Raw genomic sequence first — 18,237 nt, 5'->3', positions numbered from 1 at the left:
ACCACCCTGTTTGGGAAAAACTGACTCTTCGCATTCCTTTCTCACCCCCACTAGATATAGACCCTTATACCCACGAAATATAAAGAGTTTCCAGAGGGAATTTTGAGAGAGATACCCTAGAGAAAAACTAGATTGACTCTTCCACAATCTTCACATAGAGACTCTTCAAATTTCTCTACTCTCTTCCTCTCCATTGTTACATCCTTGAGAGGTGCATTACCAAAACCTTTTCTCACCATACCCATATCTGTGAGAAAGCTATTTGGTGCTTTGGGAAGCAGTTAAGAAGGGACCAATTTCATATTGGTTGATGCTATGGTCAAGTAGCGGAATCCGGAAAGCTAAAGAAGAAATAGGTTCGGTGTAACCTTGATGGAGTAGGAGCTTGGAGGGATTAGGTACAATGGGTAAATTACGCTTAGAGGGTCTTCTGCTGTTCACGTATCCCAACTACATTCTTTAGTGGATTATTTACCACTTGGAGGGCGGCAAAAAGGTTTTACGCTGAGGGCTTCAGTTTCCTCTTCGATAACACATTGTTGTGTTGTCATTGTATTTCCATCCCTCTTCCTTTAATCTTTGCCATTTAATTTCTGTGGTTGATGTGATTTTATTTGGTTTAGATTGTTTATCAATTCTGTATTAAGTTTATGTTCATATTCCGCACATTAATTGTTTGATATTAAGCTTGAATTAGTAATTTGTTAATTTGGGGTCTAAACGTTCATAGTGTTTTATACACTAATTGAACTCTCAATTGGTATCAGAGCGGGTACACTTGTTGTGCTTTAAATACCTAAGTATGATCCTTAACCCCTTGTGTGTTTTGCAATGGATAATGCTTTGTATACTTCTATGGATGTTTTGGATGTTGTCGAGTGTAACATGCCATGTGTTTGTTATAATGCATCTATGAGTGTTAATCCTCATAATTGTGATGACATGTTACTTGAATATATGGGTGTTGTTGATATTCCAAATGACAAACTCTTCAAGAAAAAGGCTAAAGAAGTTTCAAAAGAATTTGAGAAAGTTATTTTGTGAAAATGATAATTTGATTGCTAAGCTCAATGAATCCAACAAATTGGTTGAGAAATATAAGAAACATGCTAAAAATTCTCTTGAAAAGCTCAAAGAGTTTGAATGTTTGAATATGGACTTGGATGCTAAACTTGTTTTGTCTAACAAACTAGTTGATGACCTTAAATGTGAAAATGAATCTCTTAAGATGCATGCCAAGTGTTTGATTGCTGAACCTATTTCCAAAAAGGATGAAAATATTTGTTGCAATCATGTTGTGGTACCCGATTTTGTGCCTATTGTGTGTTCTACCTCAAAGGACAAATCGGTGTATATTCCTCCACATAAAAGAAATCAAAAGGTTGAGAGAAAGGCTATTAAGTTAAAGCCTTCATTTAGGTCTCAACCTAAGGTTTTGGATGGATATAAGTTTGTTCCAACTTGCCCCCATTGTGGTGTGATTGGTCATATAAGACCTCAATGTTGTAAGTTAAACAGAGAACAAAACCATGTTGCTAGATCCCTTCCTAAAAAGCCTAGTGGACCTAAACACTTTGTTTGTCACCATTGCGGTGCCTTTGGTCATCTAAGACCTCAATGCTCTAAGTTTCATGCTTTTAAAATAATTAAAAGAAAAGAGAAACTTGAGTTTCTTGGATGTCATGCTAAACATGGTAAACCGGTTTTGAGTGAAAATAGCATGTTGTTAAAGAAAGTGTTTAATGTTCTTAACTCCTTGTCTATGTGCATCTCCGGTTCTCATTCTTCCAACCCTCGTCTCTCTTCTCGTAAGACTCTCATTCCAAACAATCGTTCCATTTGGATGAGGAAGGGTTCCTATGGTTAAGCTTTTGCACTTTTCATCCTTAATCTAATTCTTTCGATCTTTGTAGGACCCTTCATGCATTAGATGCTTCAATGTCATGCATTTGTGCATCATGCATCTCTTTATATGAATTGTTTTGATCATTTTTGCATTTGTTCTTACTTTTATACTTTTGTTTTTGTGTGTGTAAAAATCCAAAAACACATAAAAAGTGAAAAATTCAAAAAGTTTGATCGTATATGTTTGAGCACATTCCACATGTGAGTTTGGCCTAGTACCTTCGTACTAATAGCGCAGTGCATTTACGAGCTTAACTTAATATATATGCACATTTATCTTTATGGGAAAAATCTTGACATCTATGCATGATTGATGTAAATCGATCTTCAAGCTTGTCATGAATGATTAGTTAGTAGTCATGTTGGTTTTGATACATGCGTAGACTTGTGCCTATATATCTTCCCTCACTTTTTATTGTTTTTGCTTAAAGAGCTCACCAAATGTAAATCTCCAAATGAAAAGAGATATTGAGCTACAAAAGCCGTCGCACATACTAGTATTTGACTAGGAAAATGGGAAAGCGACTTGTATTGAAAATGTATGATGCCCAAAAGCCAAAGGCCTGTTCATCAAATTGAAATATTAAAAAATTTCAGGCATCGATCTCAAAATGAGATGTATTGATTCAAAATGATCAAATGTTATGGATTGTAAAGAAGCCTAATGAAAAGTTTCAAAGATATGTAATCATTGTCTTGTGAGAGGTCATATATGTTCATTTCTATAATTGAGATATACCATTTGACTTAGTACTAGTTGTATATGACTTGATTGAATTGATCATTGAAATTTCACTCTAGACTAAGGACTATTCCACATTTGATACGCACACACAACACACATGCCTAATGTTTAATGAATGTCTTATTCATTTGTTTGATTATACTTATTTAAATGTGATGTGTGTGTGCTCAACTATATATGGATCAATCTGAAAAGATTTTTGATCATTTTATATGTTTTTGGAAGTGATTTTTATCGCTTTTTGTGTTCATGTTTAGTACTTACTTTGTTTTTCATTGTTTAAACATGTTCTACGTTGAAAAACAAGTGTCAAAGTTTTTCGCAACTCGCCAATCCCGAAACCCTAGTCGCGAGTTCATCTAGAAGCTTTGGTGACTCACTCGCGACTCGCGAAAACTTTCACGACTGAACCTCGCGACTCACCCAATTGCGAAACGCCCAAAAATAACTTTTAAAGGGCTTTTTTCTTGGGAAACCTGTTTTGAACCTCTCCCATCCTCTCTTAAACCCCTCTTTCACTATTTTTACATCAAAATCTAATCAATTTGAATGGTTTCATTCCATTAACATCTCTAAGGTAATTATAAAATCTTTTCATTGATTTTGATTCTTAGATTATGTTTTGGAGAGTTTTGTGCTCTTGGTTGGGATTTTCATCATATGGGTTTGGAAAACTTATTTTTTGTCAAATTTTTGCATGGGATTGGTTTCTTTTGTTGATTTTCTTTAGATGATTGGCCCCTTGTGGCAAAACGAACATGTATTAAGGGTGGATTTCATGATGTTCATGCATTATTTCACATTGTTATTCATAGTGTGCATGCTAGGTGTTTGATAAAATGTCTCTTAGGCATTTTCTCGCTTGTTTGGACTCCGATGAATGCCAAACTTTGCAGTTTCTCATGTTTCCTCATTAGGAACACGTTTGGTTCATTGGTTGTGTATTTAACACACCTTACCCCACATGTGCATTTTTCATGCATTGGCCATGAATTGCACATAGCCACCTCTTGCACACACCTTTGCTATCCTTGTCATGCATTGGTCTAAATCTTGCTTCTTCATCCTAGCATGTCATATTTACTTTATGCTTTGTAGTATTTTACTTTGTCTTCAGTTTGAGCTACATTTTCTCATTCATCTCGCACCCTTCATGCATCATTATCATTGTTCATACCTTTATCTCTTGCCCTCTTTTCTCCTTGACCCTTTGTCTCTTCCTGACAGAAAGGGGGAGAGTATACTCTAGGGAGTATATCGGAGAGTTTTTGTCATTTCTAATGACCCTTGTGCACATCCTTAGGGGGAGAAATTCTATTTCACGTACACATTTGTAGGGGGAGAGATATTCCATAGGGGAGATGCATATGCTAAGAGGGAGAAGACATTATGATAATAAGAAAACTTTGTTTTGTCTGTTTGTCTTATGACTGTTTTGGTGTATGATCAAGTTGCTCATATGTTTCACAACATATTTACTTGATCGCTTTTTACTTGTTACATTATACTTATCCTTTTATTACTTGCTTTACCTTGAGGGTCTAATGTATTTTGTGCAAATGTTTCAGGTTACAGGTATATATGTTCAAAGTGCATCATAGCTTCTTGTTATTTTGAAAGGGAGAAACTTTAAGCACTTTTAGTTTATTTAAAATACTTTAATTTGTACCCATGTTGCTTTTGTAAGCTTTTAGGATTTGTTTCCATGTGTTTTGTAGGCTTTTATTGTTTGTACCATACTTATGCAGCCTTTATGTTTTGTTGCCTAATACTTCTAGCTAAATGTTATGCATTTTCATTAAGTACTCTCACTCTTGTGCTGCAGTAGGATCTTGTTCCTAGATGCATATACCTTATTTATTGTGCATTGGTTGAGTGTTGGACATGCAAGTAATTTGCATTGAGATTGTTAGCTTGTATGTTCGGATGTTCATTCCAAGTGTGAATGAGCATTGTGGTCACTATTTTATAGTGATTGCTTGTATGGTCAAGCCATGGTTTATTACTTTATTCCATTTTGCTTGATCGCATTGTGTTTGCCTCATATGCATTACAAGTTTTTCTACATACAATGATCATATTGTATTATTGTGTTTAAGGAGATTCTTGTTCATATGATTCAAGAGCTACACAGATTCTAGAGTTAGGTGTGAGTGAGTTTTATTCAACTGTTCTCATCTCACATGTTAAGTCTAGAGTTTCTTTTAGGGTTTTGTCACGAAATAGCCAAAGGAGGAAATTTTAAGGTTGAAATTTTATCAACCATCTTGTTGGCTTTATTCTGTGCCAAATTTGCTTGTATTTTAGCAATTAATAACCCTGTATTTAGGCAAGAATCATGTAAGGGTAGTGTGTGAAAGGTTGTGAAGAAATGCTCAAGACTGTGCAAGGAAGCACGAACTCGCAACTGGATCTCGCAGGTGGCTTGCGGCTTGCAAGCCGCCAGAAGTTGCACACGTGCCAAGTATGACAGAAGTTGAAGGGTCTATATATAGTGGGGTAAGAAAGGAATGCAAAGAGTCAGTTTTTTCAAAATAGGGTGGTCTGGCAACTTGGCCTCGCGACTAGATTGAGTCACGGGTTCAAGTCGCGAGCTAACGGCCTGGCCAGCCTAGGACTCTTGTCCTGTAGTGCAACAGCTGGCATGACTCTTCAGCTCCCCTGCATGCCTCACACGTGTGCCAGCTTTGGCGGCTTGCCATTCGCGAGTCAGCCGCGAGTCCCAGCCGCGAGTCTCTGCATCCTTGCACATTCTTGAGCATTTCTTCACACTCTCTAACTCACTACCCTTACACGATTCCCACCTAAATACAGGGTTACTAATTGCTAAAATACAAGTAAATTTGGCACGGAATAAAGTCAACAAGATGGTTGATAAAATTCAACCTTACAATTTTAAATAATTTTATATGAATTTTGAAATCTTATTTTAAGAGAATTTGAAAAAGATTATGCTTAAACTTCACATTTAAAAAAAAAAAAAATTGTGGTTTATATAACAACATAAGCTCCACTAAAAGAGTCAAGACCCTAGACTATTTTTTTATAATAATAATGACCAATTACAATTCCCCAATTCCCATGCATTACCCCTATTTTCTTTTTTCTCTTTAATTCACCCTCATGTAGGAATAGCTAAACTGGACTAAACCTTTGAAGAGATCACCACTTGCCAAATTTGCCCAATAGCACAATTTTAGGAAATTTTAGGAGAAAAGCACATTAACAAAGTTATTTAGATATATAGCACATTTTTTGGAACTCGAGTTTCAACTCAAACTTGAGTTCCAAGCAATTTGGGCTGCACTCCTTGGCATTCCATGCGAGTTGTTTGTAGACGTAGCACTACTCGTGTTTATATGCACAACTAATTCCCTTGCTACAATCAACAGAAACAAGCCCTCTCAAAATTTGCAGTATCTTAGAGGTAATTGTACATAATTTGGCCTCTCCATTTCAGCTTCTTTCTTTTAGATGTGTTTCTTGGTTAATATGGTGGCCGGACTTTTAGTTTCCTATGCAAAGGACTTAAGGATTCTTCTACTTAGCTAGATGAGTATCTTTCTTTTCTCCTTCCCACTGAAATAGATGATTCAATTACATATATCTACCATTTTGTGGGTTTTTCATTTTGGGTATGGATATTAGTGTGATTGTTCTTGAACGTGCGTGATCCTAGTCTAGATAAAAACTTAAAACGTACAAATCAAAAAATTTAACCATATAATGTCAATGATTTAAAAATAAAAGAGAATGGAAGAAACTGTGCAAATCTATTGAGTTTAATGCTAATCTTTTGGCATTTTAAATAATTGAACATTTATTAATATTTAACTTGTGTCCTTATAGCACTTATTAACAGGATCCTTGATTTATTTTTCTTGAATAATAGGATGTCCTGAGAATTACAATTTATTCTGAATTACAACTTATAGGGTTGCTGTTAATGAAACAAGTTATCATTTTGTCCTTCCAAGTGATTGTTGAGGACTTTAGCTACAAATTCTTGTTTAGTGGGGGGATCACAGAAACACAACTTCAAATCCTTGTGGCAAAAACAATTTTGTAGATCTTTGCAATCGTTATCATTTTGGCATTTAATTTGTGTAAGTCCTTCAACATCCAACTTGAAACCTGAAATTATTGTATTTGTTAACGATTGCATTCTCTCAAATTATATTTAAGTATGAAACATTGAAAAATCATTAAAATTATAAAATTGTGGCATAGTACTAGTTATATATATACAACAATGTATCATCGTACATAAAAAAAAATAAAAATAAAAAAGAGGAAGAAATAAATAAATAAGATCCAACAAATTAATCTCCTATGTAAATGATAACTAAGTGAACATTCTTGTGTTTGAAACTCGTTTATTATGAGAGATAATGTCAATTTTTTAAATCCAGATATTATGCATTTTTCAAATGTTCGTTAGTAACACTAATGTTCATTTTCCCTAGATGTAGAATAATGTGAGTAAGAGGCAATCTAAATTTTGCTTGAGTGAATGAGTTAAATTCTTTTACCCTACCCTATAACACAGACTTGAATAGTGAATAATTTTGCATATTAAAAAAAAAAAAAAACTTCAAAATGACCATTTATTTTTTGTGATGAATAGAAGTATATATTCCATAATTTTTAGTTAAATTTCTATCATATTAGAGGTACCAAACCTATTTAAAATACTGAATTATCTCAAAGTTTATAATTATTTGCAAGAACAATAAGGCCATATAGTACTATATACATACAAGAAAAAAAAAATTAAGTAAAAATAAAGGATGAGATTCTTACAAGAGCCAAGAAATAAGAGGGCAATTAAAAAAGCCAACTTGAAGGAATATTTCTCCATCTCTTATGTCTTTGTGTATACAATTGCTAAGCTCTTCTTTTTTTTTTTTTTTGGTGTTTACTTTTGCACCCTTACTGTTGATGTTCTTGCATACATGTATATATAGGAGAGATCTTTGGCCAAACAAAATTAGAAATCTATAAATTTCGAATTTCAAGGAAAGATCTTTATATGAACAAATTTAGAAATCTATAAATTTCAGATTTTACTTGATTTCTAAAAATTAATGACACATTTAGAGGGTATGTATTCTTGATTAATAGGAAGTTGCTATTCATTATATATATTCTTAATAAATGGTATATGACTTCCTCTATACAAAATAGGAAGTGCAATTATAATACATATTTTTTTTAATAATTGCATAGCATGTAGTCCAGTAGTATACTAGTATGTGTTGTCCATGACTTCCTCTATCTGATTATGTATTCTCCAGCTTCATATTCGTTTTGTGTTATTTTTTTTTTTTTTTTTTCGAGTTTGGATAAAAACCAACCTGATTATGTTATACTCATTAAAAACTTAACAAATAATATCGGCTGAAACTTTCGGGTTGGGTAGGGTGGATACCCATTACCCAATGGGTTTGATCATCCCTAATTGGAGCCCTTTTTTTGAAGCTTACCATTGACCACAATAATTGCTCAACTGAATCTTTAAACAATTATTGCACAATTATTACCCAAAAAATTACCCTTTCTTCTCCTTTCCCTTACCGATATTCGATTACAGCAGAATCAAAAACATTTTAGGGGGATATAGAGGTTTTGAAGGAGCTAAAGAATGGGTTGGACCCTAACTCAATTAGTCCAGGCTCATGCATTAATTGTGCGTTTAGAATTGCTTAAAAGCCAGATTTTTTAAGTATTCAGCTTATTTTTGCAACTATTCATAGGTCTCATTTGTTGGGTTAAGATAGTTTGACCTCAATTAATTAATTCAATTACCCAAGTTTATTAATTAGGTTCAATTGTATGCAAATCGTGAAAGCACCAACAAATCACCAAAAATACTAAGTGCAGCGGAAAATAAATTAGACACGGTGATTTGTTAACAAATGGGAAAAACCTCGCAAGGCAAAAAACCCCACCAGGTGATTTTAAGGTCACCACTCCTAAGAATCCACTAATTAACAATTAAGCGGTCACAAGTATAAGGAATTTTACCAAATGCGGTAGCCTATCCTGAAATACCAACCTACAGTTGAACCATCGCTCCAATACCCAATTGGACTTGATCTTGTAGTAGCCTTCTTTCCGTTTGATGCACAAACCTCCAATTTGTGACTAACCCTTTGCATGGATCCCAGTACGTGACTAACTCCAGCAATTTGAACAGATGTTATTGACTGCAAAGTTCTTCACTTCATCAATAATGAAGATCGAGAAGCACTTGGTTACGAAATCCTATAGCGCACAACTGCAGTAGCTTCACACAGAGAAAATAAGTATCTTGGTTTTTATATTCGTGTGTGACGACTCTTAAAATAAGCCTTAAATATGTCTAGGGTTATGAGAAAAGAAACCCTAAACAACTGCACAAGACTGGGCCGAATTTCAAATTTGGAAATTCTAAAATCGTAGTTCTCGATAGATCGAGTTGTTGTCGAGCAATTTATGGAGCTTCACATTAAGTCTTAATAGCAGGCTTCTATCGAGCTATCAGTCGAGACTTAGTGAACAGCTTTTCTTCACTTGTTTCTTGGATCAATCTTCATTTCTTTAATACTTGACTTGAACAACATGTTTCTTGAAGTACTAAACCCATCTTAGATCTACCCAATTACAAGTACATTTTGTTAAAGGATTAGCCAATTACAATAAAATATGACTCTAACAATCCCCCCCCTTTGGAAATCCGTGATAAAACCACAAAAAGCAATTATGAGAGAAGTCTAACACAACTATCTCATAATTTACAAAAGTACATAAGTCTAGCCCTACAACGAACTCTTGAAAACTTTGCAAAAAGAGAGATCATGGCATGATAAACTTGTAACATGTCTTGCCTGAAATGATTAAACAAGATGAAGTGTGAAACACAGACAAGTTGTATACAATAAGAAACAACACATGTGAGACAAAGGTAAAGAAAATATACATCAACTCATATATATATATATATATATATATATTTATATATATCAAAGAATACAATGTATATAACAAAAGTGGTCACAAGACCATGGTATATGTAATGAGAAAAGAAAGACACCAGAACCTCACTACATCCCTCAAAACACTTTCCCACTATCTAGTTTATCCTATGCAAGCTCTCCCCCTAACAACAAGACTACTCTCATCTATAAAACTACTCCCCTTTTTGTCACAAGTGAAAAACGGTGTATCACTGAGAGTTCGTCACCTCATCATCATACTCAGAGCCAGAAGCATCATCACCATCATCATCTCCACCATCCAAAGAAGAGGACTCCTCAACATGCTCAGGTGAAGATGAGGGTGCAAAACCATCAAGGCGAGACTAGCGGTAAGCGATGTGACCGATTTTGATGTTCATTTGACACATCTCATTGGATAGATGGTCAAGATGACTACCAAAATCAACATGCATATGCTGAAGTTGCTACGTGACTTCCACAAGGGAGACAGGTGCCCTAAATGAGGAAGAAGGGGCAGATGAGGAAGAGGATTGAGAGGAAGGGCCTGCAGGGTTTGTAGGGGCTACATCCGAAGGCTCCACACAAGGCCACTTCACAGCAAGCTACGCTGCACTCCTCCAAATAGACACCTTGCTTATGGCACCCATGACATAGAAGAGAGGAGAAAAAGGAATGGTGACGTGCAACTGAGTGAGAATGTGCGTGATAGTTGAAGGAAAGATGAGCTTATCCCATGTGGTAGTGTCTCGATAGCAATCTATAATAGATTCTATCATATGTGATGGAAAGTCTATAGAAAGAGATCCTTTTGAAGAATAGTCCATGCTTCTTTCCTATTGTCAGTGGAACAGATCTTCTTGAATTCTTCATTGGTCACAGCGCTAAACAGAACATTCAGTGCTTTACTGTTAAAATTTGCAGCTTTGATCTTTGCATCATCCCAGATGGCTGGTGGCTCATTAGGCTACGTCCAACCTACGACAACTGCAAGCCATACTTTCTCATCTAAAGACAGTAAAAAGCCTCTCATGCATACTTTCCAATATGCATAGTTACTACCATCAAATAAAGGAGGAACAATTACGGATTGCCCACGATCCATAACAAAAGGAGTCAATAGATCACACAGCAAAGAGTGTGCTTGCTTTGATACCACTTGTTGGGTTAAGATAGCTTAATCTCATTAATTAATTCAATTACCCAAGTTGATTAATTAGGTTCAATTGTATGCAAATCATGAATGCACCAATAAATCACCAAAAATACTAAGTGCAGCGGAAAATAAATTAGACATGGTGACTTGTTGATAAATGGGGAAAACCTCGCAAGGCAAAAATCCTAGCGGGTGATTTTAAGGTCATCACTCCCAAGAATCCACTAAACAACAATCAAGTGGTTACAAGTATAAGGAATCTTACTAGCTACCTTGGCCTATCCCAAAATGCCAACCTACAGTTGAACCTTCACTCCTGAATGTTCAAATAGTGTAGAAAACACCAATGAACGTTTAGACCCCCAATTTACAAATTACCAATACAACCTTATAATCAAACAATATATGTGCGGAATATGAATATAAGCTAAACCCAAACATGTAACACACTCTAAACCATAATTAATCACAATCACAATAGTAATTAAAAGGTAAAGAGAAAGGGAAGAAAGATGCAAAAACAAAGATAACACGACGATGTTTTATCGAAGAGGAAACCGAAGTACTCGGCGTAAAACCTCTCCGCCGCCCTCCAAGCGGTCAATAATCCACTAGAGAATAAAGTTGGGATACATGAATAGTAGAAGACCCTCTAAGCCTAATCTACTCAATGCACCTAAGCCCTCTAAGCTTCTTACTCCAACAGGGTTACACCGAACCTTGTCTTCCCTATCTTACCAGATCCCGCAATAGCCCATTGCATCAACCAAATTGAATTGGTCCCTTCTGAACTACTTCTCGAGCACCAAAAGAGCTTCTCACAAATATGGGTATGGTGAGATAAGGATTTGGCTAATGTACATCTCAAGGATATATCAATGGAGAGGGTGAGAGTAGAGGAATTTGGAGAATCAAAAGATGAAGATTGTGGATGAGTCAATCTTGTTTTTCTCTAAGGTTTCTCATACAAAATTCTCTCTGAAAGCTCTCTACATTTCATGGGTATAAGGGTATTTATAGCAGGGTGTATGAGGACTGCCAAGAGTCAATTACAATTAAACAGGGCATTCTGGTAACTCAAGCTCGTGACTAGAACGAGTCGCGAGTTTGAGTCATGAACTAACTGGCTGGCCAGACTGGAAGTTTTGTCCTGTAGTGCAACAGCTAGTGTGACCCTACAGCTCCCCCTGCATGCTTCGCACGTGTACCATTCTAGCGACTTGCTAGTCACGAGATCCAGTTTCAAGACTCCTAAATAGACACTAACTCCTGGGACTTCAATGTTGACCCATGCAACAACCTCTTCAGCAACTAGTTCATGTGTGGGTTTCGTTTTGACCTCAATGTCTCAGAAATGAGCGGAGTCACCGAGCTCAGTCATGACCACGCGGGTTACAACGGTTCACTCTCTTCCATTTTGTTAAGACATATGTGATTCAATGTTAAGAACATATGTCACTATTTTATGTAATTAGCTAATCTTTTGACAAAATGCACTTTACTTGTAATTGGATAGATCTAGGATGTGTTTAATACTTCAAGGAACAAGGTTTCAAATTCAAGTGTTAAAACCATGCAAGTCTGTCCAAGAACCAAGTAAGAAAGTGCTGGAATTTAAAACTTGACAGCTAGCATCTATCGAGGTTTAAAAGCTGTTGAAGCTCGTGGCTCGACAGCTAGCTCGATAGATGGCTATCTATCGAGGTTTATGAGACTCAGTTTTTCAGAGCTGTTTTACATCCAATCCATGAGTATGTGTTTAGGCTTTCTTCTCTCACAACCCTAAACATATATAAGGATTTTTTTAAGGGCCATCAAAGGTTATACAAGTTGCACAAGTGTGAAGCAAAGTCTTGTTTATGCAAATTGTGAATAGAGACAAAACTTTTCCCAAGTTCATCTTTCTCTTGAAGAAGCTGCTATGTTTGTGCACCGTAGGGTTTTGTGACCAAGGAGCTTTGTGATCTTTATCGTGTGATGAACAAAAGAACTTTGCAGCCAACACTCTTTTGAAGTTGGTGATTAAGTCGCGTACTGGGATCCGTGCATTAAAAGGAGAGATTGTTACTACAGAACAAGTCCAATTGGGTATTGGGGTAAAGGTTCAACTGTAGGTTGGTATAAGGTACTGTGATTCCCTTACTTGCAACCGTCTGTTTTGATAATAGTGGATTCTCGAGAATGGTGACTTTAAAATTACCTGGTGGGGTTTTTGTCGTGTAAGTTTTCCCTATTCGTAAAGAAATCACCATGTCAATTTAATTTCCACTGCATTTAGTTATTTGGTGATTTGTTCGTGCTACCACGCGCTTTGCATGTTAATTAACTTAATTAATTCACTTGGCTAAATTAATTGGTTAATTCATCACAAGGGACTAATACATTCTTGGCCTATCACATTTCTTGGAACCTCCCTTACTTAGACACCCTTGACCGCTCCAACAACTTCTTCTCTAATCCATTTCCTGACTCACTCCCTAACCTGACTCGTCTGCGGTGACTCGATCTCTCAATGAACTCATTCTCCGACAAAATACCCACCTTGATTAGCTCACTCACTGAGCTTGAGGAGCTTTACCTCGATAACAACAAGCTAGAGGGAGAATTTCCAGCGAGTTTCAACAACCTTGTGAGCTTAAAAAGACACGAACTCTAATCAAACAAGCTCACATGCAAGTTTCCTGAATTGGGTTCTTTAAAAAAGTTTTCCTTTTTAGATGCTAGCAACAATGCCATCTCCGACAAAATCCCTTGGGTTTTTCCATCTTCGCTGGTTCAAATCTCCATGAGAAACAATAGCTTAGAAGGAACAATAATCCCAGAGAATTTCAGAACTTTCGGTTATTTACAAGTAATCAATATAAGTCACAATCGACTCAATGGCTCAGTACCATCCCTTCTCTACGACCTCCTATCACTGCAACAACTCACTCTCTCATTCAACCTGTTCTCCTCCGTACAAGCCCCAGCTTCTTTAGGCACACAAAGCGAGCTCATAGCTATCGATCTAAGCAACAACGAGGTCCGAGGCTTTTTACCTTCATTCATGGCGTTAATGCCAAGGCTCTCCGCTTTGTCCTTGGAGAACAATAAGTTCACGGGTATGATACCGACCCAGTACGCCTTCAAAGCGGTAATATCGGGACTCCAAATTTCACCATTAATAAGGCTGTTGCCTAGAGGGAACTACTTGTTCAGACCCAAACTAGATCCTCTAATGGGGTCCAACCCGGTTCTGTAAACGTGAGGTTGGTTGATAACTACTTGTATTAGTGTCCGGTAACTTTCTTTTTCTGTCAAGGTGGTCAGCAAAAATCATTGACAGAATGTAGGAGCTTTGTTCCTGTAATTCCTTAAACAAATAATATGACATGTAATTGATCTTCTTGTGTTTTTTATGACTCTTATTTTTGCTCCTAGATTCGTTTATATTTTAGAAGAATATATTAATGCTTATATCTTTTTTTACCATATTTTACAATGCATCTAATATTAATGGTAATAAAGGGAAATTATCCCCAGATGATTCCCGCGAAGTTTTAGATATGCCACCAACATTGAAACTCTTGTCCGAGGTTGTAAACACTGGTGACCTTAAAGTAGGCAAAGGAAGGATCTCGAGGAACTAATCCCTCTTTTAGCCGAGATACCACTCTTAGTAGATATCCCTTGGGAAACTCCCTAAAGGAATAAGGATCGCAGAGACTATCAGCTCTGCATTAATGAAAGGTTCTCTACCTACTCTCTTCTGCATTAAATACATATAAGACAACTTGAACAGTACAGACACCCCCCCCCCCTTGCCCCAAAGTCTTGTTTTAGGATAAGAAGGGGGGAAAACCAATGAAAGAGGGGACATGTATCCGTAAAAAATCTGGCTGGGAGCAAGCTAGCTAGAGAGATAAGGGAAGGGAAAATTCCTATAAAAGGAGATGAGTTTGTAACAAAGAGGGTGTTGAGAAATATTAGGAAAAAAGCCTAAAGAAGAGAGAGTGTGAGAGATATTGTATTTTTCTTTTTTTACTAACTCCCTATACCTAAAAAAAATGAGTTGTGTTACTTAGCTTCTCATTTTGTAATCTTGCGTTGTTAAGTCAGTTGTTTCAGCTTCCCACTGTGAAATTTTTCCCATGTTCTTATGATAAATAAATTGTGCTAGTCAGTTACCTAGGGATTTAACCATTTTAAAATCAAGCTGTGTTTCTTTTATTGAGTTTTTGATAGCCACAAGTTTGAATATGATCCTCTGAACAATATCTTGACCTTTTTAATAATTAAAAAAAAAACCTTAATAATAAACTAATTTAATCTAAAATCTGGAAAATAAAAATTAAAAAGCCTAACAACAAAAGTAGAAATTTGTTAATCTTAAATTTTTTTTTTAAAAAAAAGAGGTCATTCAAATCTTAACAAATATGAAATAAATCAATCAAATGGGAAATCAATGGATGAATGATTATTTGGCCATGTACACTGAAAGAGATGTAACTTGTAGGATTGATAATGCAATATATAAAACATCATAGAAAGCAAATGTAAAAAATTTATGTCTTTCAATTTTTGTTTTTTTTTTTTTTGTTGTGATGTCAATATATTCAAGTTCTTTTTTGTTTTAAATTTGTATAATTTATGTTTCTTATTGATCACCCTAAATAATAATCCTAGAACGCCACTGTGCTACAATCAATAGAAACATCACCTCTCGAAGGGTCCGTTTGGTTAGGCGTTTTGGGAGCTTAAAAGAACATTTTTAAAATCCAAAACTCTATTTTACAACCATAACTCCTTATAATTCTTTTTTTTTTTTTTACAAACACTAATTTTAAATTTAAAACACCGTTTTCCATGAACTTATACAAACACACTTAAAATTTCCAGCAGCTTGGAGACAATGTTACATGATTTGGCTTCTTCATTTCAAGTTCTTTCTTTTGGATATGTTTCTAGGTCAATAAGGAGGTCCAACTTTTGGTTTCCTAACAGTTTTTAGTATTTAAACACTGAACTGTAGGCCAAAAAAAAAAAAAAAAAAGCTTTTGGTAAGGGTGTTTTTTACTGAAATGTTTGAGTTACATTTCTCATATTAAGGTGTTTAAACACTGAATTCAAAAAACTACTCTTACCAGTTTTCAATTTTCAAATAACATTACTTATTGGCACTTTTGTAAATATGTTAAAAACCATGGGAACTACTTGAATTTTTTTTTTTTTTAGATAGTTTTAACCTATGGCGTCTGTTTCTAATAATAGCTCTTTTATCATCAGACCAAGACACCAATTGGTTTTTGGTGTAGGCGGGGATTGTACCCCAGATTTCTTATTCAACCATCAGAGACTTTACCAGTTGAGCTAACTAGAACCCACAGGTCCCACTTGATTAGAAAACACTTAAACAGTCTTCTCTCTCTGTCACGCCTCTAGCACTCTTTTCTCTCACTATCTCCTTCAATTCACACTTGCTTCCCTTAACGTCTCAAGTCAATGATTTCTTCCATCGATCTAAACAAACAAAACCCAAGAAAATTTCCACATCTCATAGCTCTTCTAGAAAATTCTAATGATTTTTTCTTCTCGTATTAGTGAAGATCTTTTTATTTAAAAAAATTTAAGAGGAAAGGGCATGTCAACAAGGAGAACAAAAGAACAAACTGAACAAGTAAGGATATTTTCCACTCAATCAAAACCCATGAAAAAGTTCCACATCTCACAACTCGTTTTGAAATTTCACATGGTTTCTTTTCCTGTATCAGTGAAGCGATTTTATTTGAAAAATCAATGAGAAAATGGCATGTCAATAGTGAAAACAAAACCCAAGAAATTTCTAACCTTTGAAATTTCACCTGGGTTTTATTTTCTAGAACCATCGAGAGAGAAGGTCGAGCAATGGGTTTTGAGGACACAAAAAAGAAAATAAAATAAAAGAAAGATGGAGCAATAGAGGAGAAAAGAAAAGAGAGAAGGAAAGGGTGTGCATTGGTAACAAGGGAGTTTCTCTCTCTTCCAATAAAATAAATATGTTTTTACTGTGCTTGTAAGATTTTTTAAAAAAAGCAAACACATACCAAACATAATTATCCTATTTTATATTTTAAAATATGTTATTTAAAATAGGGTACCAAACACATTTTTTGCGTTTTGAATACTGTTAGGACATATATGTTTCACATGTTAAGAACATATGTCTTGATTTTATGTAATTGGCTTATCCTTTGACAAAACGCACTTTACTTGTATTTGGGTAGATTTAGGATGTTTTAAATACTTCAAGAAACCTTGTTTCAAGATCACGTATTGAAGCTTTCAAGTCTGTTTAAGAAAACAAGTTCAGAGTGCAAAATCATTAAAGCTCGACAGCTAGTCGACAACTGCATCTATCGAGCCTAAGGAAGCTGTTCTTCATTCGGTGTGCTCGACACCTGCTCGACAGTTGCTCGACACTTGCTATCTGTTGAGGTTTAAGATTTTTAGAATTTCAATATGATTTTCTTGGGATCCACGAATGTGTCTTTGGGCCTTCTTTTCTCCTACCCCTAGACATATAAAAGGATCAGTTTAAGGGCCGTCAAAGTGTTCATAAGTTGCACAAGCATTGAGCAAACTCTATTCAAGCAAATTGTGACCGGAGACAAAGTTCTTGCCTTAGTTCATCTCCTTCTCTTGAAGAAGTTGCTGTGTATGTGCACCGTAGGGTTTTGTGACCAAGCATCTTCTTGATCTTCATCGTTTGGATGAACTAAATAATTTTGCAACCAACAACCTTCTTAGTTGGTGATTGAAATCGCGTACTGGGATCCGCGTAATTGATTAGTAACGTATTGGGAGTCGTGCATCAGAAAGGGGAACTGCCACTACAGAACAAGTCCAATTGGGTATGGGGTAAGGGTTCAACTGTAAGTTGGTAAGGTACTTGGATTCCTTTACTTGTAACCGCTTGTTGTGATAATAGTGGAGTTTCGGGAGTGGTGACCTGAAAATCACTTGGTGGGGTTTTTGCTGTTAGGTTTTCCCCATTCGTAAACAAATCACCGTGTTATTTATTTTCCGCTGTATAATTAGTTTATTGGTGATTTGTTTGTGCTACCACGCGTTTGCATGATAAATTGATTAATTAATAACTTGGCTAATTAATTAATTAATTTCTATCACAAGGGGTCATTCAGTTTGTGGCCTATCAAGTGGTATCAGAGCGGGCACACTCTGATTAGGGTTTAATCTTTGCTGTGTTGATCCATTGACCCTTATTGTCATGACTTTACCAGCTTGAAGAGATCTATGTTTTCAAATACATCTTGTTTTTCTAATCTCTTTTTGATTGAGTGTTTCAGAAAATACAAGTCTAAAAGTTATTTGAATTCTTCTATAATTACTATGGAAAAAGATCTCAGTTCAGCTAAGAAGAAACTAGACTGTCTCAGAATGAAAATGTGCAAAGGAGTTCGTCTAAGAAGAGTAAA

General features: G+C 35.7%; 1 pseudogene; it reads left to right on the top strand.

Moving 5' to 3' along the window:
- Window positions 1–831: 831 nt before the first annotated feature.
- Window positions 832–14,140, top strand: LOC115950163 (annotated as a pseudogene).
- Window positions 14,141–18,237: the final 4,097 nt, after the last annotated feature.

The sequence above is a fragment of the Quercus lobata genome, chromosome 6, assembly GCF_001633185.2.
Source record: "Quercus lobata isolate SW786 chromosome 6, ValleyOak3.0 Primary Assembly, whole genome shotgun sequence".
NCBI lineage: Eukaryota > Viridiplantae > Streptophyta > Magnoliopsida > Fagales > Fagaceae > Quercus > Quercus lobata.
Note: the sequence above shows the minus strand (reverse complement) of the source record. Positions and strands in the feature narration are given on the sequence as shown.